Source organism: Centruroides vittatus, unplaced genomic scaffold (assembly GCF_030686945.1).
Source record: "Centruroides vittatus isolate TY-2023 unplaced genomic scaffold, ASM3068694v2 contig_10, whole genome shotgun sequence".
NCBI classification, from domain to species: domain Eukaryota; kingdom Metazoa; phylum Arthropoda; class Arachnida; order Scorpiones; family Buthidae; genus Centruroides; species Centruroides vittatus.
Window position 1 is genome coordinate 3106549 of NW_027120658.1, and position 24546 is coordinate 3131094.

General features: G+C 31.0%; 1 pseudogene; it reads right to left on the reverse strand.

The window, feature by feature from the left end:
* Window positions 1-3509: 3509 nt before the first annotated feature.
* LOC136974355 (paired box protein Pax-6-like) overlaps window positions 3510-24546 on the reverse strand; it is a 41381-nt pseudogene continuing 20344 nt past the window's right edge.

A 24546-nucleotide genomic window follows, 5' to 3' on the forward strand; every position in this document is an offset into this window, starting at 1 on the left:
ACATCATATAAAAACTAAAAAGATTATAATTTCAAGTCAAAATCAAAAAGAAACAATGCTATGCTCAAATTCAGTCCTCATCGTCACTTATTATAGTTGTTCGAGAATGTTTGACTGGCCTTATTTCAAGACGAGCTTGTTCCATCAAGTTCCACTGCACTTACGTGATCCGTTGCGATTTTTCTATTATTTGAAAGATAATTCGTTTCTAAATACCCAAAACCGCATTGTAAAAGTATCGCGTTGTAAGAAAATTTCCGCATTTTTCCAACCGCGTTGGAGCGAAAACGCGTTGTAAAGGTACCGCGTTGTAGGAGGCCTACCTGTATTTTTCAAATCGGGATTTTTTGATAAGCTAGATTTGAACAAATATTTTAACCATCCAGTACATCAAGTGCCTGGGGGATTGACACTATTAAATTTTGGTGGTTAAAGGTCGACGGGATGCAGAGAGAGGGGGGAGTCGTGTGTCATATCTCGAGTAGGGTCGGGCATAATTAAGATTTTATATTTGATAATTATATTTACAAACTTTTATAAAATTCATCTCTACTGTCAAAATTCTGCCATTTTATAATAAAGAATATTTTAAAAATTTAAATAAAATCTCCTAGTAGATGGCGCCACACAATTTTAAATGTTTTTGCCGGAAAAGTTACGCAACTCGTTGCTGAATTTTTTACTCCTGGAATGAATTCTGGAATCTTATGGAGATGGCATGCTTATAACTAGAAACAAGAATTTTATTCGTATCATCAGGATTCTTATATAGGTCTAGAAAATATAGTGTATATAATATAACACCCCAAAGTATTGGAGTCGTTTCAAATTTTACCCTCCTGGTTGTTTTCTTTGCAAATCTTCACGTTTTGAACATCTGAATTCAAATTAAGTCAAAGAATTTCGTGTTTTTTTCGTTTAATAGCTCAGGATAGGATAATGATTAAAAGACGAAACTTGTCATGGTAACTCGTGTATGACGGACATTGATGTAATTGAATTTTGGGAGTTAAAGGTCAAAGGGGTGGGGGAAATGGAGGATCATGTCATATCTCTAGTGGGATCTAACTTAAATGATAATAACGAATAAAATCTTTATTGCCATTTTTTTATAAAACGCATCTCTACCCTCAAAATTAAGCTTCTTGACATTTTATAATAATATTTTTTAAACTAAATCTCGTAACAGATGGCGCCATAGACAATTTTACTTTTGGACTTATTATGTGTTTGTGTTTTTCGCAAGGAAAGTTAAGCAACTCATAGATGGGTTTTTTCTTCTTCAACAAGAAATTATAAGAGCATTATTTTAAACTTAGAATTTTATATAAGTAAATCTAATTAATTAGATATCGTTGTGTCTAAACAAATTTATAATTGATCTATATATTAAAAAATTTGTTGCAATTCAAAACGAACTGTTTTATATTTCCAAGATAATATCAAAAATGTGTTACAATATATTCCTTGATGCTGAATTGTTTTAATATTTCTATAAAATAGCTTGATAATTCCATTTTTCTTAGTAAATATGATTCTAAGACTTGAAGTACAATGTACAAAAGTATTGAAATTCTTATATAATATAGTAAAACCCCAAAGCTGCTAGAAATTTGTGTGGCCACCTTTCGAGTACATAATCTGTTCAATCAGGTTATGAAAAAATTGACATAACTGCAATAAAGTACCATACTGAATTTTGTTGAATGCAGGTCTCGGCAAACAGGGATTTTTCTGTCCTGTTGGCCACGTAAATGGGATAAATCCCAATTTAGGGCGCTTGTCTTGGACTCTTAAGCGAGGTCGCCAATAATCAAGATGGAGTTTCTATAAATTTTGGGTGGTCACATAAGCGAGATTTTATTGTATATTATTTATATATATATATATAATTCTTGTTTGTTTTAAATAAATAAACGTAACTAATTTTATTGAACAGATGAATAAAAAATGGTCGAACAAGTAGACTTACCACGTGGTATCCGAAAGGACGACGTGTCCTCCATTTTGATTTAAAAAATGTTCTCTATTTTACAAAACGTTCCCAAGAATTACTGTCAAAATTAAGTAATTGAACTCAATTAACTTTTCTTTCGGTAATAAATCATTTGTTTTAAAGTAGAAAAAATATATCCATATTGTTCTCCTTTTCAGAACAATTCGTCCTCTGTATGTATAAGTATGAATTTTAACTTTGACGTTTTGCGATTTTCACCACACTTTACTAATAACTATAATTTATATTAACTAATAAATCTTAGCAGTAAAATTTGCTGTAAAGGCTTACTGTTCGTAATCGGAATTTGAAAACTAATTATCTACCCCTAAAATAAATTAGAATTTTATTACAATATGATTATGTTAAATAAGAATTACACGTTATAAATTCACTTATTATTCACTTTGTTGTATTGTTATTTATATTAAAGTGGGAAACTCAAATATAAATTGTATAATAATTTCATTTTTATGCAAAAACCTCGCTTTTACGACTGAATTGCTTCCTATGAAAACACCTTAAAACCAACCCCCTTTATTCTTCTTAATTCGATATTTAATTTGTATTAATGTATTTGTATAATTTGTATAATGTAGACTTGAAAAATTTACCAATTGTCAAGAGAACTTTAAGTATTCTCCATCATTTCTATCATATAATTAGATATAGGAAGAAGATGGAAGTTTTGGATATTGAACACACGGGAAGGCTCAAAACTTAGCAAATTATGCTTCACGGTGGTTGTGTTGTACATATTTTATAAATGCAAGATGGCCCGAGTCAATTAACATGAGTCAGAGTTCTTAAAGTTAAATAAATAGTGGCTCAAAAGTCGGTTATTTCGTAAAAATTCCCACTGTCATCCGTCAATTTCTAAAACGAATAGATAGATGAAAATCGAGAGCAGATATGGAAAGTTTAGGGGTCCCGATTAACTATAAAAATGTGACTTCCGGCCCAAATCGGAAAATCGTATAAACATTCGATTTTTCAGATATTTTTGTTGTATATGAATTGCAGTAATATATTTTCTTTCTAAATAATTGGCAAAGTAAGAAGATTCAATGTTTTCATCATTTCCAAATTTTCTTTCACTAACATCCCTATTGAAAATGATTCGTCTTGTAAAATATTCTCATAATATATAGTAGCAGGAATACTTGTATTGTTTAGAAATATTTTCTCGATTCCAAAATCCAGAAACTATTTGTATTCCACAGTTTTTATCAAAATCCCCGGACAATTCCCATCTCATACATTTGTGTCATTCTTGTCCGCCCTCCTTCCGTGAAAATTGGATTCACGATGTATGTCATCTTGGCATTTCACGTGACATAAGACTATCAAGTATGTTGAAAATGTCACATTGATCCCTACATTTCAGCCAAGTATTCGATTCTATTTTCGAATTGTAGACTGTCACATATGCTACAAGGGGGATACACAAAGTTTTTATACCTGAAACCTGAATTATTTATCGACTATAGCTTTTCGTTGTGTACGTGATTTTTGCGTGGAGGGAAATCATTGTTTTTTCCTTCTTCTTGTATATAAAAATGAATCACTTCTGACAAGATAACGAATTAAATTTTTTATTGTCAAATATGATCTACACTATAACGTATAAACACAACAAAAAAAGAAAATATATATTGTTGGATATCGAAGATTTCAATGAGGGGGAAAAACAGGTTCTCACGAGGAGACATCAGCCATTCCAAATACAGGAAATTTTGATTTGGTATATATATTTTTTTAATTAAAATTTTACTAGAAATAAGCCATTTAAGTTGGATTTTTTATCGAAATTTTATACTGCAAAGCGTAAAAAAAAAATAATAAATTTATTTATGTATAGGCGTTTTATAATTCTGCGCACTCATCGGAAAGCACCACTTTGTAGCTCAATGACTGATTCATCTCCAAATAGGCCGTAACTAGAGATGCATCGCCGTCTCCGTGTGCTGTGTTCTTGATTGATGTTGGCGCCAAACAACGGCCAATATCTACATCCTTATAAATTTCAATATTTATGAAGCGATTTTTCGGGGTAGCGGCCCTATGCGCGCGGTAAATTGTGCGAATAAAATTACTGGAGGATTGTAAAAAGCTCTCCTCCAGTTATCCAGAATATAAAGAAAGAGCGCGATAGAAGGGAGAAAAATGCTTAATACTTCCAAAAAACGTGAAGGGAATACGTTAGAATGCTGTTGAAGTTAACGTTGGGGTGAGGAGGAAAAAAAATATCCCCCGCGCGCGAATTTATCGTGTGTAATTATTTCGAGTGAATATCAAACAATTAATATTGTAAATTTGGACAATTTTCATATTTGTATCCGGATATGGCCGATCGATCCCCCTTTTCAATTAGAGTTTATCTTTGGAGTTGCGACGATCGCATGCAGCGGTTCTGTTACGTAACACGAGGGAAATGGTAATAGTCGTTATGCAGAGATTAACCGTTAGTGACAGAAATGTTGACAAAACAATAATTTGTGCGTGATGATAGTGAATCGCGGCATATGTACATAAACTGTATCCCGGAAACAATTTTATGTTAATTAAAATAAAAATTAATAAGCTTTGGAAGGGCATTAAAATCATATGTAATTGTGATTAAGAGAGATCAGTTTTTCTTTCTGAATTATTGATGGCGAGTTTCGTTCGTTTGCTACAGTTTTTCAAATAAATCAATTTGAATTGCATAAAAGGAAATTTTCACGTTTTCTTCTTTGTTGAGAAGCATTAACAATTCACACGATTCAAAAAACCTCACAAAAATATTAAAACATACATTTGAATATATTAATTCGTGCTGTATTACACATGCACTCATACATCAATGTCAAAATCTGTTCATTAAATATTCGACACTTTGTCTACTATATAAATAGACTTTATTTAAATACATTAAATTGAAATTCTAAACGAAATTTCTGCGTCTAAGGAGCGCTTTTAATGGCCGCCATTTTGTCACGAAGATTTTTTTTGATATTTACAAATTTTTAACCATCTGTTTTTTTAGAGAATGAAATATTTAAAATCACCAAGTGTTTATTTGATTGACTATATTTTTTTTCTTAGAGATGACTACATTAAAATGGCCTGTACAATATCATGTGGTGGGAAAGCAAGGCTTTATTAGGAACGGGTAAACAGGCAGACAACACCCCTATTTAATGTATCATGAAAAAGGATGGGGTGAATCACAGTCACGTTCACGCGCATTTCACGCGTCACATTATGATGAAATTTTTGGGTGGTTATGGTCATCAGATTTCTTTTCAAAAGGGAAGACTAAAATACTGTGTTTATAACGGGTCAGCTTTCTTTTAAGAATATGGTGAGCAAATTTTTGTTTTCTTTAATATGAATAATTATGGACGAAATTTCATCTTAAAACACGGTTGAATTCTAAAATGAAAAGGAAAACATACGAGCTTAAATCTTTTTTCCCTTAAATTCTAAAAGACTGATATTGCATTGCATTATCATACATAACTTTTGACTAGTAAAATTGGTAAATGGTCTTCAAACGTATCTAAAAAGTAACAAGCTTTCAAAAACTCCAAATAAAATATTTTTCACGTCAAACTTCCGATAATCATTTTTCTAAATGAGGATTGTAATTTCATCTCGCATCTCTTCTAACGTTCGCTGATTTAATATATATTTGTTTTTGTTTTGTTGTTTTTTTTACATAGGTTCTAATGTGATGCACTTGAACTGCCATCACTTTCTCAGAAGATTCAACATTACCGACGACGGCATTGATTGAGTTGACCTCTTCAAATCGCTCCAGATGACAGAACAAGATGCTTTTTGTCACTGGATTCTTGGCCAATAGTTAGTTGTTACAGGTATATCGGGAGATTGTCCCGGTACCTGCACAGGTACTGTCACTCCTGGTGATATCACACCAGCTGAAACAAAAAAATTTTCTTCTAGTTCACACGCATAAACCCACATTTAATTAATCTAAATCGAATTTTTGTTACTTCAATTAAATCTCTTACCTGCACCATGAGGACTAGCACCACTAACAGCGTAAGAGGGATGATTGGTCATAGGCTGAGCGGGTGTGCACGAAGCTCGAGAATATGTGCCCAAACTAAGCGTGTCGTGTAACATGTAATTGTAAGCGGAAGCCTCCCTTTGCTGAAGACAAGGACTTGGAGCCATACTGGAAACAGGAGGCATATTGCTGAAAAAAAATAATATTACTATTAAATAATTTAAAAAAATTAAATAATTTATCTTGCAAAGTTTCTAGTTAATTACGATAAAATCACTATTAAAAAAATTTGACGATAAGCAAAATGCATAAAATCATTAGTACATCGTCAAGTTATTCTTAACGAACATAAATACGTAAAAGTGCATTAACATTCCATAAAAATTGGCCGAATTTTATGAATTTTTTCAAATCTAATTTAAAAATCGTTTTCATTCCTGTTGGTGAGGTGTAGGCACGGCTAATGATCTAAGAGATAAATGTGGTGCGTGATTAATTCTTTCCTCGAATCAAATTTCGGATTGTAAACAGTTCATGAGTATGAAAAATGAACTGACTAAATAAAGAAAATCGTTTCTGTGACCATTTCAGTATATAATGTAAGGTTAAACAGCGTTTACTGTAGCTCTTCTGCGCTCCTATTTCTGCTTTATCGACCATTAAAACAGTGTTGATCTTTGCTTTCACCAATGGAAATTACTGTATTGAGCTGTTAAAATATTTAACATTTGATACTTTAAAGTATTAAAAGTGAAATTTTACAATTATATACAGCAGTAAAGAAATAATTGGCAGGCTTAAAATGCGCTAAAAAGTGAATAAATTTGAATTTATGTTTGGGTGAATCTAACTTTCACACGTTTTAATGAATTTAGATTATAAATAAGGCCAAAATATTTATATTTTATCAGAAAATTTAAGCGAAACGACAGAATATATTCACAATTTCAATTTTATCCCCATTTAAAATCAAGTAAAAATATAGTTTAAAGAATGATCACCTATAAGTATCTCCCATTCCACCCATTGGTTGACCAATGGAGGGATACATGGAGTTTGCAAATGTTCCATTCAGTGGTAAACGACCCGCTGATGGTGTAACCACAGCTGCTTGCTCCGCAGCTCTTCTTTGATTCCTTAACTTCTCCTCTCTTCTCCATTTTGCTCGGCGATTCGAAAACCATACCTAAGATTTTAAATATCTTACATTAAAATATAAAGCATAATTTTAATTCACAGAAACTATACATTTCGGCTTTATAAAGAATTTAAATAAATAAATAAATCACCTGTATCCGTGCTTCAGGCAAAGCGATCTTCTCTGCCAATCTCTCTCTCGCAAAAACATCGGGGTAGTGTGTCCTTTCGAATTCTATCATAAAATAAGAAAAAAAAAGAGATCGTAACAGGCAGAATTCTCTTTTAAAAATGAATTAGTCTGCATATTTCTAACGAGGCCAATCAAAAACATAATTGGATAACTCGTAAACAACTGAATTTAATCCTCTTGTAATATAAAAGACCCCGAAGAGATTCTTATAAACATTTTTAATTGATCGTTTCGTTTCTTTAGAAAAATGATTAAAGTAGAAATTCTTTCTGTTAATTAACAGAACCGGCAAAACCTGAGTAAATTGGGGGGGAAAAAATAAAATAAATAAATAATATATCATTAAACCCATTGCTATTTTTCCAATGAATGAGTTGAAGAGATATAATTAAGCATATTATAAGAAAAATTTTCCATGTTGTTTGTTCCACGATGAGCCATATTTATTGCTGGCTTATTTAATTCAAAAATCCCCTTTTAAAAATTTTTCTAAGAATTTTCTTGCCGTATTAATTAAATAAATTGTCTCCCTTACAAATTTTATTAAAGTACTAAAAAAACAATAAAAATTTAGATTTATCCCTAAAGAATATAAATCTAAAAAAATCTAAATTTTTTTAGATTTATATTCTTTAGGGATATTACCCTGATTAACAGAGAAAACCCTTACTAATAAGGGTTATATCCCTGTTAACCAAGATATTATCCTTAAAGGAATTATTGAAATTGTTAATAACAAATAAACCGAGATTGTTAAAGTAGCCTTAAATTATTTATTTGCCATTAACAATTTCAATAAATCCCCTTTAGGGATATTACTCTCATTAACGGGATAAAACCCATACGAAATAAGAGTTTTATCCCCGTTAAAATCAAAACTAAAAAAACAAAAATGATAAATAATTTTAGGCTACTTTAACAATCTCAATTTATTTCCATAAATATTGACAGTTTGAGTATAATTTTTTTTAATGTAAAAAGTATTTTCAGCAAATCATAAATCAATTTTACTTTTTTCCTTCTTCTTCTAGAGACGTAACGTTGCGTTTTTTATTCACTTAAACGGAAGAAAATCGATTGCAAAGTGGGAATTAATCATAGCGATGCAAGATAATGGAAATTATGGAAGGTTATTAAGAAGTCGAAACAGATGCAGGTTTTCTTAAGAAGCTTTTCTTTTTGCTTTTTACTCGTTGGCATGTCAGTTTAAAAAATCTTCTCTTGCTCTTCTTAATTCAATTTGCAGAACTTCTATTATTTTTGTAGACACTTCTTTAGTTTTGATCGATTCTACCCGATAATTACAGACTGTGAAATACACACGCTAACTCTACTAATGCCAGGTGATTACTAAACAAAAGCTCTCCGGGATTTCTGCAACTAAACTCTTCTCAATTTTTTGTAAAAAAATATTTTTTAGAAACCCGAATAAATTGTACTTTAAAACAATTTTAAATTTTACTTAGAAAATTAAATTCAGTTGGATGCCGACTCTAATTTGATTTTACAGTAATATATGCAAAGTTAAATTATAATTTTTTACTAATTTATTAAAATTTTATTTAAGTTAAAGGGTTAACAGCCGAATAATAATAATTTTTTTAAATGGAACGTCAAACGAAACTGGTTTAACATGGCGCCATCTATTGTCGTAAAATATAAGTAATTTTGAAAAGTTCGGCTTTATCTTTTTTTTTCTGTTTTGATTTTAAATGTTTTCTCGAATTAATTAAGCATTCATACATATAAATATATAGATAAATTATTTTTAAAATGGGTAGAAAGCATTCATGCAACTACGGGATCAAGGGAACACCCTCAGCCGTTTTCTTGAACTTTCCCCTTGGTTGCCTTTAAATTCAGGAGCCAACGAGATTGCCTACTAGATTTAAAAGCAACCAGGAGGGAAAGTTAAGAAAGTAAATTTTCATTTAAAAAGGATAGCGACAATATTAAGGAGAGTCGGAGTAGGACTGAGGGAGTACCTTTCTCCAGCGCTTCAACTTGCTCATTGGTGAAGGAGGTGCGATTGCGTTGAAGCTTACGTTTCAAACGCATCCTCATTTGGGAATCTTCGTCTGCTGAAGAATTGTTCTCCGAATTGCCATCTGAATGAGCTTCATTGGTACCTGAAAAAAACCAATTTTTAAAAAAGTTCCTTTCATCTTTCGCCATTCTTTAATTATAAATTTAATTTTTATTTCTATCAAAGTTAAATTCCCATACACGAAAATATGAGTGAATACTCATAGAATTAAGAAATTATCGTGGTGTTTTTTTGCCTGTCTGTCACGCTGCGTCTCCGCTAATTAATCTTAATGATAATGTGCCAAAGAGTATGGAGGAGGCACCCTTAATGTATGAGAAGATTGAATTTCGCTCGGATCGAATTTATGGAAAATAAGAGAATTTATCTTCTGAATGATCTTTAAATGAAACCATAGTTTCCCATGGGCAACATGTTCCTGTGTAACAACAGATGGTTTCATTCTTATCTAGGGATCTGTTGCGGTGAGTAACCCAGGTGGTCACTGCTTTTATTTTCCATAGAGAAATAAAGAAAACATTGCATTTGTCATATATTTCCCATTAGAAAAATGTTGAGTAATCCATTAACAGATAATTTAAAAAGATAATTTTTTTTTCATTTATTAATACAGAAGATTAACTCGAACCCACCTCTTACGAAACGAATTTCAACACCCAAATATCGTTCAAACTCCATACAAATTTAAATATTTTTTAATAAATTACGAAAGAAAATTGAATTTTTAGCATTAATACGGTCGAACCACCAAACAACGGCCACTCGCGTTTCCACCAGTGTCCGCTGTTCAGAGATTTATACAGAAATGGTATAAAGCAACGAGATATTTTCGATTTTACCGTATAAAATACGATCTTACTTACAACTTTTAACACTTGATATATAAAAATTTATTATTTTAAAGGGGTTTTAGTAATGATTACATAAAGATAAATAAAACTGTTTAAGCGGAATGCGAGGCATTTAAAATAGGAGTGCCATGACAGAAGTCAGGAGATGATTTTCCAGAAAATCTAAAACATTTTCAGGAACATTTAGCTTAAAAACCTTCCTAAATCCCACAGAGAAGTCAGCTAAGAAGAACTAATTAGATTGGAATTATAATCCTGTAAAGAGGGAGGTTACAAATGTAAATGCACGTGCTCTTAATCTGCCTGAAAGTGGATTGTAACCCATACTAGGAGGTAAAAACCCAATTCCAAATTCGTTGAAATTTTTAATAGAATGGGGTGTGTAATTGTCTAAACACTGCGGGGGAAGCCAAGGAGTTGAAACCTACTGATCAGAAAGCAGGTAAATGTTCCCTTCAGCTATTTAAAACTTTTATGGACTTCAAATCAAACAATAGATGGAATTTCCCTGGATAATACTGTAAATTTACAAATCATTAATTAGAAACAATACACACTTCCGCTGTAACCCCTTTAGTGAATTGATTGACAGCTGGTCAAGAATGGATCCATGTAAACTAACGCTTTCACCATCGATAATTCGGATTATACACACCTATTTTGTAGTAAAAATCGATTAATTTATATTATTTAACACCTGATTTATATATTATATAAAAATTTAACAGTTTAAATAAATAAATAAACCAGTTATTTGCTTTATAATTTGCTTCGAATTAGCAAGGAAAGGTCGGTATACTCTTCCCCCTCCCCATTTCAATACAAGTCAATCTTTCAGAAAGGAAATGCTTGACAGCGGAAAGAATGAAACAACTATAAATGTTTGAAACAAGATCATAGACTTGTAAAGGGGAATTCTTGTCACTCAGTCGAGTGTCATTCATGCAACTGTCGAGAACCGAACGATGGTTCAAAACTGACACGCACACAGCATGATTTCAATGTTGAAACCTATTGTTCAAAGTGACGGGTATTTTGGAACATTTCTCTGTTAAACTTGCCTTCCGTTATTGAATAAAGAAAAAAAAAAAATGAAAAACCGATTGTTGGATTGACTATAGAAGAGGGCAGATTTAAATTCAAGTTGGCATTAACTGAATTTTACGCGCTCATAAACACGAATAAAATCATTTATAACGCGCTATTTAAGGCTAAATTCGTACTTTAAACAGTATTAAAAATTAATTTATAGATTATGTAAATAGTTTTAACCGATAATTAAACTTAGTGTTTTAAATTTTAATATAATTATTGCAGAATTTTAGTAAAATATTAAGTTAATTAACACGGCAGGGAGGAATTTTTAATAAGAGAAACTATAAAAATTAATGAAAAAATGTAATAAAAAAATAAAATAGAAAGTACTTGCAAAAGTTTAAATTTAATTATTTTATCAATAAAACTAAAAATAATTAACATTAACACCGTATAATTTACACGAAAGAGAGAAATTTATTCTATTTTCAAGCCGATCATCGCTTAATTTGGCCACGTTTTATATATTCTGTGATCGTCGGAACGATCTAACGTTCGGAGAATTATAAAATGTGATCGTTTAACACTCACTTAAACTAAAATAATTCAATTGGTTTAATTATCAACGAAATTTTCGTTTGTGACGTGGTTTAAAAAAAAGCGCTGCAAGGTTTAATGGCAACGTCCATTTACGAGTAACGAAAAAACAAGAATCTCTTAATTCTCTATCGATTTATGATAAGAATTAGTTTAGTAGGGCATTGAGGATCGTCTCGGATTCAAAATAAAGTTCTTCAAAGTAAGAATTATTTGATGAGACATCATTATTGATGTGAATAATGTAGATGCCGTTTGGATTGGGAGATACGCAATGAATTGCTTGTAAGATCTCTGGAGAATCGTTTCGTTTGCTCGTTCAACGGATTTCATTTCATTTCGACGTTTCTTTTGTAAAATATTCGGATATCGAAGAACAAACTTGACTTATTTAAATATAATTCAGTAATTTGCCTGAGGTGATCTTAAACGTTGACGTCCTTTCATTAAACCCATTGCTCTTCGTTCAGTTCAACTTATGTTTATCTTTTTATGAAAGTCTTTTTTAAATTTTTTTTTTCATTTAATTTACTTTTACTTCGAATTTAAAAAGCTAATATAGTAGTATTTTCGTGTATAATCATTAACAATTCAGTCTACATCCTCCTCTTTATAGTAGAACTATTTAATAAATTTTCTTGAGAAATTCTGTAAAGTTTTATGTGGAAATTAAGTTATTGTTTCGTTTTTTAACCGTTTAAAAATGTTTATAAGTTAATTTTAAATTATTTTCCACAAAGATTAAATGCAGTTTTTATATTTAAAATAGGATTTTTACTCGCTATATAAATCAATGGTTACTCCAATGAAAATCATTGATAAGAAGGGAATAAAATTAGAATTTAAAGTGAAATTTTAAAAATTATCTCTAATAATAAATCGGAAATTTTTAAATAAATTATTTTTACATTATTTTACCAAAAAATAACCACTAAATCAGTGTAAATCATTAAATCATTTAGTCATACGCACGCTGCGATTCCCAGCTTCATTTGCATATTAGGTAATTAATTTATTTAATAAATTAAAAATTCTATCTTACTATTTATTTATTATTATTTCTTTTTAAATTCTATTGAATTATTTAATTAGAATTAAATGAAATTGTTCGAATCAACTGAAATATGAGAGCAAACGAAAATTCTATTCATTCATAAATTCTTTCTCTTATTAAGAATTGGGCTTTGAATACAAAACAGGGTCTAATATTTAATGAAAAAGAAAAAATTGTATAATTAAGAAACTTTGCGAAAAAATTAATGAAAAATAATGTGAAAATTTATGAAGTCTCTAACCTTCCAACCGCATACAAGACCGGCTTTCATTTACGAAAATCATACTGAAAGGGTGGTTCAACTACATTCTGTTACGTAGTATTTACACACGTAAAATAAATTAGCGTGTTGTATTGGATTTTAAGTATCCCCTTCTGCGAGTAATAATTTAAATCAGGCAAGTTAGATTTCACAGCAGTTAACTAACTTTGGAGCCAGGATTCTTATGTAAAAATATAATTATTACTCCCTAAAAGGTATATTTGATTACTTTGCTTTAAATATTAATGAAATATTTCTCAAAAAATAAGTTAAATCGTCACATGTCACTTAATTCGTTACCTGTAAAATTTTTAAGAGTTGCTCGAATTCAATTAAAAATCACTTTAAACAGATTTAAAATACGAATTAGAATTTGTGCAATCTTTTCTAATTTAAAGTACATTTATTTACTTACTCAACTAATTCGAGAATTTATTTCTATCGTCATTAACGAATATACTTCCTAACGGTTCAGTTGAAAATGTTCACTTAACCAAGAAGACACTATTAATCAATCTTACCAAAGGGGGAAGGAAGGAAGAAGAAGAAAAAACACAGGATTATTATTGGATGGAGCCATCTTCTGTCGCAGATGTGCCAGGTTAAAGCAAGCCCAAGAAGCCGAAGAATTCAAGAATTTCTGCGAAATTTGAGTACGTTCGTCTGTCTATCCGATATCACTCAATTGATCGAAGAAAAACGTCACTAAAACTGGGAAATTTACTGTTTATGGGTACACTTCTCTGCATAAAAAGTCTATAACTCCTGGAAATTCTCTTAATTCCAGTTAAGCAGGCGTTTTTTAAAGGGTAAGATAAAATAAGCGAGACGTTTAATAAATTATAGAGAAATTTAATGCTAGAGTTTTTTAAAATGTTTAATCGAGTTATAGATGCTTAACGGATCGCATCAGTAAGGGATTGTAAGAGACTGTTTGTGCCTGAGATTAAGATTTTTTCGAGTGAAAAGCACGAGATTTTATAAAATGTGCAATTAAAAATACATATTTTATAAAGTGAAGTAAAGTGAAGTATTTTGTAAAGTGAGCGTTTAAGAAGTCGGGTGACAAAAATCATCAGAGAACAAACAAGTAGGACTATGTAAGAGGATGAAAATCTAATTAAAAAACACAAGTATAACGTTTTTTTTAAAAAACAGGGAATCAAAATTTAGCTCAATTTTCCCTAAACAAAAAGTTTAAACGTAATTAAGACCCTATGGAAACTTATTTAAATGGCAAATTCTACATTAAAAAGCAATTTTACTAATTTAATTCACATTTTCGCTTAATTTATTTAATCGATTAGCTTAACAAAATGAGTAAACTAAGTACAAACAAGGCTAAAATTGGACGACACTAAGCGAAAAAATCTAATAAAAAAATAATAATTTTTACTGCTTTCCTATACACCCTAGAAGCATTTACTTCTAGATAATATAATAAATTTAATGATTTCTTAAAATTTGATAGGCTAAATTTATCCCCGAACCTCCATTCATTCGTCTCTTGTCATCCTCAACAAAACAATTCCTCTACGACTTTTGAATTATGAACAATTGAGTTCAGAAAACGCAAAGATCTCATTAAAACAGCGAACTTGACTCGCTTTATTCATAAAATAAATGAACTGAAAGACATTTAAACTGAAATCTTATATTATTTTTCGAGTGGAATATAATATAATTTAACCGTATGTGATCTATAGTAATATAAAATCAAAGGTTTATCCAGTTTCCCCCCCCAAGGAATTTGCATAATTCCCTCGCTCGTAAAATGGTATATTTTTGATTGTTCTATTATAATATTTTAAGTCTATCTCTAACGTTGGACCTTTATCTCTTCTCATTATAATCCCAAAGCTTATCGATCATCGCATTCCACAAAATTCAATTTTGTTGTTCTTGATAGAATTGTAAGAACCATTCTTGCAATTGATCCCTACGTTTTATTGTATTTTCCAGCTTATTTATATGTAAACTTACAATTTATATTCATGTAAAGGCTAATTCATCATTTTGTTAAGAGAGTTTCGTATGACCCTAACCAGATATCAAGCCGATCGTTGGTAAGCCAATTAGTGTTTTTTTGGGGGGTAGCAAAAAATAATCTTAAAATTTTAATTTTAATTAAAATTTTTGCTCGTTTACGGTCTTTTCCTTAATTTAGATTAAGTCGTAAACGCTAAATATAATTAATTCTTACTTGTTTTTAATGCGAAATTTGCTGAAGACACGCGATCTGCATTGAAAATGGCGCTATTGTACGCGTAAATTATAAAATTTAACGATTTAAAACTAAATTAATGGTTGAAAATGGTAAAAATTATGGATCTATGGGTGGCGCTTATTGATTATGGTGCATAAATTGCATATAATGCGGAGCGAAGCGAGCGCATTCTGCTAAAGAACGTCTTAGATATTGCTTTCTGGAGCCAAATTCTGGGCTTAAAGCATGGAATTTAATCATTTAAAACTAATTTCATGGCGGAAAATGGTAAAAAAAAAATATCTATCTGTGGTGCTGCTTATTGATCAGGATGCATAAATTGCATTAAATGCGGTGCGAAGGTAGTGCATTCTGCTAAAGAACGTTTCAGAAATTGCTTGTTGGAGTTAAATTCTCGGTTTATCTTTCATCTCAGACGGCGCCTAGAAATCTTTTTCCTTTAAAGGCATCCATTGTTTAATCTCTTGTGTCGATTCCGACACAGGAAAAGGACACAGCGGTCGCCTCTAAGTCCGAGCGTTTAAAGTTTAGCGCGTCTTTTGCTTCGCAACAGAAGAAAGAAGGCAAAAACCTAATCTCTTAGTTGCCACAAGATTCCGAACTCGGACCGCCAAAAAGGAGAAAACTTTAGGGGTTTGCTGAATACAAAATGGAACAATGGGCAAAACAATCGAAGACATTGGGTAGGCCCTTTGCAAACTACCCATTTATTCAGCGCGTGAACGATGCTAAGCCGTAAAAAACAACTCTCTTTTAAGTACAATAAAACTTAAAACCTGCAATGTGCAGGATGCCGTGAATACGTCAGGATTGGTGTAAGTCTTTTCTGGGTTTCCATTACCGAAGTGTAGTGATGTGAAAAGTCCATCTGTCCCTCTCTCACCTGCATTTGTACGTGGGCCTGTGCACACTTAGTGCCCCTAATTGCAGCAAGCCTCTTATCCTCTCTACTATCTTCCTATACATTGAGGCACTTCCTATAATATAGGGCGCACGTTATTATTCTGGTCAGAAAACCAGGCAAACAATTCTATTGATCTGAAAGTAAGAATCGGAAAGGATTAAGTTCTATTCTCCCACGGTCCTCACCCTCCATGTTCTGTATTTATATATGACTTTTAAGTTGTTTGCGTCATTTTTTTCGTCTAACTACAATAAAGCATAACCGCATAAATAGGGGATTACAGTGTTGTCGGGTGTAAACACCACGTTCTACAATAGGCAGGAAGAGGTCGACCGATAATTATTATTGTTGTATATCTATGTCAGTGATACCGAGCCAAATTTGTGTCCTACTTTAACAGGTTCAACTTGTTAAACGCGGCTTCCTTTAGAGGGTTGCTAAGAATTAAGACAATCGATTAGTGGTTTTATAATTTCGTATTCGTGTCTTAAACTTATGTCGGCCGAGAACCATTAGAAACAAAAATGGTTCTTTTTCTATTTCCTTCGTGTTCGATTAGAAAAAAACAGGAGAAAAAGATGCGGAAAATGAAATAATGCGAACTTTTACTAAGCCCCTTTTGTTGCAGAATTTTTATAATGACAACGATTTTCTGTTTTCTTGGATGTGGTTGTTAAACGGGTTGATGTTCAACCAAGCATACATAAACTTGACTGAGTCGCGATATTAGTGGCTTGGCTTCGTTTGATTCTTCTATTACAAATAACCAATTTATTCTTTCCAATCGATCCGTCTTCGAGAATTTCGCCGTTAAACAACAAAAACTTGTGGAATATTTTTAAAAAATGCGAGCACCTACACTCTCAGAAATTACAAATCGGTGTCTTTGACCTCTAACTTGGCTAATTTTTGAGTACTATACCCAAGTAAACAGTTTTCTTCCTTCATAAATGGCGAATTAATTAATGTAAGGATCGATCATTTGATTGATCCATTTAAGCGAGATCGATTTATTCCGGCCGCAAACACGCGGAAAAAAAAAAAAAAGCTAAACTCTCGAATCGAATTGTCTTAAACTATCGTCGACTTATCGATTTATTATAAAACAAAGTATTTCTGCTAGGTTACCGCGATTCATTTTGGTCAATGTGTGAACGACACCATCGCAGGAAAGTGCCGCATCAGCCATAAACCGCCCACCGCTCCCTCCCCTCCTGCATCCCCATGGGTGGGAGAATCGCACGTGATTGTATTACATCCAGCCCCCCCATACTTGGTCAGCGTTGATATAATTTGGCAAATTGAATACTTGGTCCCGTATCCCGTAAGACACTCATTAGCACTTTGTTACAGGAGCGAGATGTAGAAAGAGAATGCTCGATTCCGATCGATACTTTAGCCGTCGGCAATGCTGATGGCATGCGAATAGAAATACCTACAGACGGCAACAGAGATGGCCTTTACGACAAAACACGCGAAAATCGAGTAGGCAATGTCTCTTCCAGCAAGGAAATCGAAGCCGGGGCTATATTTAGTGTGACCAGAATATTGATGCATTCAAGGATACGCTTGCCATTTCTTGCAGACTGCCATTCAGTCTACGACCCGCAATAACTAAAATCAAACTAAGTTTAAATTCTCCCTTCTTTAGCTTCACAATACCATAAAAATTCACTGTATAAACCATCATTTCCCATTCATACCACTGGGTTTATTTCACAATACCCATTTTTCAAATAATCTCGATTTTATAAATCTTATTAAATTCTCCCCTGTTTAATATTAATTAAATCAAAGAATGCCCCTATTTAATGTTGATTAAATGAAAAAATGCCCCCTTCCATCTAAAAAATCTACTATATAAACATTTTCCCATTCATGCATGGGGTTTATATCATGACAATACCCAAATAATCTCGATTTTATGATCCATAGAATCTTCTTAAAACCCTTATTTAATCATAATTAATCAAAGAATGCCTCCCTTTATATAGTATATACTATAATGATGCTGCAAATCAACGACTAGTATAGGTTACTACGTGAATGGAATGTAAATTTATATTAGTTCGGATCGGTTGATGGAAGTATGGTGGATATAATGATTTTATAATGTGTTTCGATTAAGATTGGAGATTAGATTCCATGAAAGTTTATCAATATTTTGACATGAAACAGTAAAATCGACCAGTGGAAATTATAGTACAGTACACCAATTTATAATAATGTAAATAGATAAAGTAAAAACACGAATATAATTCCAACCTAATCAAGTGAAATTTATGTTATTTGCTTAAATTTTTAGCGTAAAGAACAATTAAAATATCTTTAAATGATAATTGATGATTTAATAGTTAAATTTTCCGTTTTTCTCATCTTGATCCGTACGAACACCAATCCCTAAGAGAACACACACGAAAATTCTGAATTAAGATTTCTTTACAACGAATTAATTTTATTCACTGAAGGTTCCTAAATTTATAACTTTCGTGATTTTACGTGACGTAAGATCACGTGGAAGACTTTCCTCTACGGAGAGGCACCCCTCGCGCATTTAATTTGTCGAATATTTTTCTCATTGTATAAATGGTAGAAATGAATAATTAGTTGAATTCGAGCGATAAATTTAATCACCTTTTCTACTCGACGAATCTTCGCCGTGTTGTCCATTGCATGCTGTCAAATTAGGGGTACCCGTTACAGCATTGCCAACAATTCCCGCTCCCGCAGCACTTCCCAGACCCGCTGGTGATGGTGCGTGTGGTACCCCTGGTGTGAGATGAGTTGCACCAGCTGGATACCAGGGCCAAGGTTGTCCGTTGAGCATGCGTATTTTTTCGTAAACAGATTCCGGTCCAGCAACTGTTAATTGTTGCTGATGTTGTTGCTCCTTCTGAGCGGCAAGATTACGCAGAACTCTGTTGATGGATGATACCTGAGGAAATATATAAACTCATTTAAACATTTCCCTTGTATTCTTACCACTTATTTGATTTATTAATTATATCTATTGAACTATAAACAACATTAAAATCGTCGTGACGAAACAATTTAATTTACTTTTAATTGCTAATTTTAAAAAGTTTGGTATAATTTATGTATATAAATATTTAAATTATCATAAATTTTAAGGTTTTTAATTATATTGTAAGGTAAGGTTTCCTTACGCTTATTAGTTTAAGTTTACTCTTTGCAAATTCTATAGTAAACGGTCGATTTTCTGGTTAAATTTGTCAAGTATTTTACTTTTCTTCTCTGATTTACCAGAAAATCTGGTTTAGAAGTTATAATTTTAGTTTTAAAAATCATTTTCAAACACCAAAAAGGCATTTTCTCGTTTGTCTGTACAGTAAAAAACACGAATAAAAGAATTTTTTATCCAAAAATGTAAGGTTAAATTAATTAAATATGCTAAATTTGATTGTGATTTATCTACAGACCTAAACAATTATTATTGTTCAATTATTTATGTAAATTTGTCACGCTAAGGCTTATATAAGCAGATGACCATACATCGCAGTTTGTCCGGGATTTCTCCTGTTTCTAACCCCCACAAAATAGAAAATTTTAAATGGAACCATTTTATAAGCCAATATATAAATAACTTTTTTAAATATATAATAATTTCAATCATTTTAGACCCATTTTCTCACTCTATCCAGGTTTGGGCAATGAAGAGTATGGTCACTAAATACAGGCCTACAGATAATTTTATCGAATTTATTTATTACAGAACAAAACAATTAACTTAACACAGCAAAGTTTAAACTGTCAACAATAGAGCTTAAATCTTAAGTATATCTTCTAATTTATGTTAAGTTTATTTTAGAAACTTTAAAAATTAATATAGATGAAAATACGGGCTAATTTTCTTAATCAACGATATTTAACACTTAAAATATAAAAATTTTAGAGGAATTTTAACCGTATAGAATTTAGTAGGAAAGGTTTAAAAATAAAAATATTAAATTTCGCATTTTAATCAGTTTTTTTTTAAAATATAAATTCTGTAAAATAATCCTAAATAAATTCTACTTTTATAATATTTCAGATTGATGTCGAACATAAAAGTCAAATAATGATAATTATTAGATTCCAAAGAATGTGAGCCGACGAAAAAAATAGAAAAAATCTTTATATTACGTAGAAAGAAAAGCAAATTCGATTGCAGTTTTCTAAGCAAATAACGACTTTTCTTTTAAAGAACTGTAGCGTTTCTCTTTAGGTGTACAGTACGTTTCACACCAAACCATGTGTACACAAGTTCGTCTACCAATTCAAAGATCTCGAAAAAATTTAATTTATAGCCACATCCTCCATATATATGTATGTGTACAGTTCTTGCGTATGGTGCTTTGGACTAAGCCCAACAAAATATCCCGGTATTCATGTTGATCCTGGACCTCGCCTTAAATTACTTTGGTGTCCTTTGGGATTTGATTGGTGGCGAAAAAAAATTCTCAAAAGACTTATTCACTTCGAGAAATACCTTTTCCCACAAGATCAAACAGAACCTATGTATTGTGCAGATGTAGTGAGGATTGACAAAAACGTATGCGTATTTTACAGTAGTTTATTCTTTGATGCTGCTGCTGCTGATACTGCTGCTAGTCTTGGACTAATGCAAACGAAGAGATTGTAAAAAAAAAAAAATTATATAAATATATTCTACAGGATTTTACGTGAAGTGCCATCTTCTTTGTTTAAGAGTCGTGTCTGCAGAGTAATTTTTAACATCGCATCGATTTAATAAACTCGAAAACTAAATAAAAACACAACAAATTTTTAAAAATAAATGATTTTTTTTCTATCAAAAATGCCTTTTTTTTCTTTTTAAAAAATTGATGCTTGCTTTGAAAACTGTTTGTAAGCGGTATGAGGATGGGAAAATATGGGAGGAGAGAGAGATTCCTTGGAAGTTGATTATAAAATTTGAATGATGGCACAAGGGGTGTGACTATTTAGATAGGAAAGGAAAGAAAAACGAGGGCGATATAAAAAAAAACCGGCGACATTATCACCAAGAAAAAAAGAAGGAAGAAGCAAATTGCTGAGGTACTACTGCAACCAGGCGAACAATGGAAACAATAGAGAAGCGGGTAATGAAGGTTGGTAGCGTGGATTACCTGGCTTGGTGACGATCCTTTGTAGTGCGTTCGCGCTCCCAAATTCCTAAACTCCCGATCTAAATTAGTAGGCAACATTGCGGGAAAATTACCGACTTCCCCCTCTTGTCCATCAGACCCTCCCCCTCTAATGCTTCTGGGTAGTTTGATTCTGGAAGAATTGTCGTGGACCATCCATTACGCGACTACGAATACACATAGCATTATGGAAATTTTACTAATTTTTAAATTTTCAAATTATTTTTTTAAGATATAGGTAAAAAAAGAAGAAGAATTTTATTTCGGTTTTAAAAATGGGTATACTTTAAAACAAAATTTATCGCTTAAGAACGTTTCATAATCAACAATATTTATTTCGAGTCAAGAGTGTTCTTTGCTAATTGTATTAAAATAATTTAACTGAATCGATAAGCTTATTAAATTTTATAATTAATTAATTCTTGTGTAGTTAAATGATTATCTTAATCGAATTTATTCGTAAATAACGTTAATTTTAATTGTATTTAAAAATTATTTTTGCGGTTATATTTTATATTTAATTCGGGTAATTATTGATGCGTACGGCGATTTTTTTGAAGTAAAATTATTATAAATTTTCGATAATAAAAAGTTTATTTAAAAAGTAAAAATATAACAAATTCAAGGTTAATTTTAGTGAGAAATTTCGATGATATCTATTTAAAATTGTATTTCGAGTGTAGATTTAATTATAATTTAATGTTTTATTGTCTATTTTATGCTTTCATTTCATTTGATACTTAAATATTTACATAATTAACATCTGGTAGATTGTAACGATGATAATGAAAATTAATATTGCTTAATCTCATTTAAAAAGACGTTATAAAATTTCATTAAATTCATAATTTAATTATAAACTAATACTTATTATAAACATATATAAGGCCTCGTATATAGGCTACTTAGAAAACTTTGAGAACATCTTGGATTATCGAAAAATGTTATCAATATTTAATTATTCTATAAAATATGTGTTATTTTACCAACTTAAACAATTAAATTTTATAACATCTCATAATTGCGCTTTAAAGTTTTCCCCATTTTTACGACGCTTAGCTTATGTAATATAATCTAAATTTAATTTAGTGAGATATTCTATATGCAAAATTAAACTAATAATTTAAAAAATCTAATAATAATTTTATAAGTGAGCTTTAAAGTAGAGCTCAAAACAATAGGTCTAAGACGAGAAAACGAACAGCGATTGAGCAAAGATAATTGAAATTATATTCAATTTATAAAGGTGATACGATAGACGAGAGGATTATAAAAGTTAGGGATTTAATTCACGTTTCCCATATTGTTTAGGAATCATCCGGCAAGCTTATTGCATCTTCCCAATTAACAATGCACAATAGAAATTAAATCAAGTGCATCGAAATAACACACATTTTAACGCTTGATAAGTCCTAGACATATTCATTTCAGTATGGTCCTTTCAGTTATTTTTCGATTAATTTCCTGGAATCTTAAATTTCCTTAACATTACTTTTAAATGTATTGTACTGTACACGATACTATTCAATTAAGTTAATGACAATTAAATTTTCTCTTGATTACAATCGTTAAAAACACATCATAAACTTATAAAATTGCAAACTATTGTTTTAATTCTTGTTCAATTTAACCATTTATACTCTGCTGGGCCTATTCCAGAATATTTAATCTGATTTAAACGGGAGGAAAATAGAATATAAATCTATTAAATTACATTTATATTTTATATATAGCGTCTTGTAGACTTCTTTGAAATAAATGTGAAATAATGAACTGTTCTTTTGAAATTACTAGCAAACGCTTACAATATCGCTAGGTCAAAGTTTAAAACAGGAAATAGCCATTCTAAACAATACGTATTCGCTTCGATGATTGGCGAGGAACGAGTAACGATATGACACTTAAGTGATGCAAATTTTGGAAATATAAATTGCGTTTTGATTGGTCGAATCCCTCTCAGACCAGTAACAAAGTAGTCCGCAAATCAATGATCACACCTATAATTAGTTGTTTCCCATCTCCAATGGATCGAGGAAACGATACAACTGGATGAATTCACAATGGATCACAAGAAAACACGCGAACCATTGTGAATTTCTTTGTGATCCATTGTAAATTAAGAATGGCAGTCCTTCGTTAACTCACAAAGGAATTAACGAAAAACTGTTAAGAAACACTAGTACCACTATCACTTTTACCTATCTACCGACCTTTCAAAAAATAATACAAGTTATTGTTTTTTCCCCATGTGAAATATGCAGAGGCGCTTATTTAGAAAGGAAACAGATCTTTAAATACATTAATTCTTCACATTCAATACACCTAGTTACTAAATCTAAATAAGTAAATTAGCGAGTGACAAAATTATTTACCTTAATTGTAACAGGCGTACAGTTCGTAGTTCAGGTTATACTCAAATTATTTTTAAGAAATATAATTAAAAAAATATATTAATTTGTTGAATTAAATTGCATCAACTTATCAAACACAATTTTTATGTGTTTGTACTTTGCTTAATGTATGAATTATAAAACAAGTTATTACACAATAATCCTTAATTTAAATATCGAGCTATGTATATTTTATGTATACAAGTCAAATTTATTGTAAAAAAAAACTTAAGTATATTAATGAATTATATTACATAAGTAAGTGTTAATTAGCTCAATATTCTAACTACATTTTGTATACTTAATTTTTTGTGTTAATTATGTAAATTCTTCTACAGGACTTACATATTAAATCTCTTCGTTTCAGAAAATCTTAGGATAAATTTTAATCAATTGATTAATATTACAAACGTTAATTTAACGAGTAAATTCTTCCGTTTTAATAATGATTCCAACTGTATTTGTTTGTAGATTTAAAAAGTGTCTAAATGTGTTTATTATAATTTTAATTTTGCGGAAACTTTCGAAAAATTCAAGAAGAAAAAAAAATCAAGATTTTTTTCTTCATGCAATTACCGTAATACATAAGTCTTATAAGAAAATAAAATATAAAATTGTTTCACGACAATTTAAATAAAACGAAATTCATATTTTTCTTCTATATTCATTCAACTTCCAAAAGAAAAAAGAA